A 1,308-nucleotide genomic window follows, 5' to 3' on the forward strand; every position below is an offset into this window, starting at 1 on the left:
TGCCGGACAGTGTCCCGCGCCCGCTCTGTATTCCTCGCCAGCAAGAAACACACGCAGGACACTCGGATCCTTCTGCAGACAAGCTTTAATGCATTAGACTGAGCAGAGACTAAGCAGAGACATTGAACTAAGAAAACCATCCCTTATAAAAGGCTGACCAGCCGCCTGGGACGTATTACCCTATGAATGGCTTCAGCTCCTCAGGCAAAAATGAGCCACGGGATAGGCAGAGATCAAAGGAATGGAGATTACCCAGCGCCTGTTGAAGTAATTTACATCTTGGTGTCTTTAGGCACCATTATTGTAATGGAGGATGCAGGAAACGGCCCCCTACATATCCCCCTTTTTTATTAATTAATGATAAGGCTTTACATTTTTACAAGCAAATAGGTCACCCATATGTTGAGGGATAGAGGCAGAGGTTGAACCTTCCCAAATCAAACATTAAGACTGTGTACGAGAGTCGCCATCAGGCTGTTAGCTTGACCCGAAGTACTCTCGACCTGTCCTCTGCCGTTTTTCTGGGAAAGGGAGCCTCGGGCAGGTAACCCTTATGCAGGTCAACGTACCTCTCAGAGAAGCCTGCATATTAGGCAACTCTGTGCGATGCCTTTGCTCAGCATCCCTCATTGGGCTGCTCAAACCAGACACTCTACCCTGTGCAATGAGCCTAGGCTCCGGGTGTGCAAGAGCTGTCTGGCCGGCGGCCTATTGCTTAAGCATTGTTAGCCAAATATCAGTGGAAGCGCCTGGGCGATCTCTCTTTGTTTGAGCCTAGAGCTTACATACCAGCCAAAAGTAACACCAATCCGCAAACGGCTGCATCAAACAATTCCACCCCCACCCCTTTTCTCACAGACCAGCCAGAAGTAACAGCAATCCGCAAACGGCTGCATCAAACAATCCCACCCCCCCCCTTAAGCAGTGGCAATCTCTCCGCCAAGGACAGGAGTTAATCTGGATAACAATAGCGGCTCTCAACTCCCGGGGAGAGGGTGGAGTTCCGACTTTTGAAGGTCCGAAGGGGCTCTTCGGGTGAGTCTTTCTGGGATCCATAGAGGATTTTCTTCATCCTGTGGAAAAACACATATCGCCCCCCTGGATCTTATGAGAATAGGATCCGGGCCTCTCCAAAGATCAGTTAAGATATCTTTCCATTTTACCATTTCCTTTTGGCCTTTTAGGTTTTGAGGTGAGACGCTTGGCCCGAGCGTCAATGTTTATGAGGCTTTAAAGCCCCAGGCATTCCAGGCCTTTAAGAAGTGTTGAATAGCAGGCATGGCCTTTTCCCCTATCAAAGACTGGGAA

This window comes from Cricetulus griseus, unplaced genomic scaffold (genome assembly GCF_003668045.3).
Source record: "Cricetulus griseus strain 17A/GY unplaced genomic scaffold, alternate assembly CriGri-PICRH-1.0 unplaced_scaffold_10, whole genome shotgun sequence".
Taxonomy (NCBI): Eukaryota; Metazoa; Chordata; class Mammalia; order Rodentia; family Cricetidae; genus Cricetulus; species Cricetulus griseus.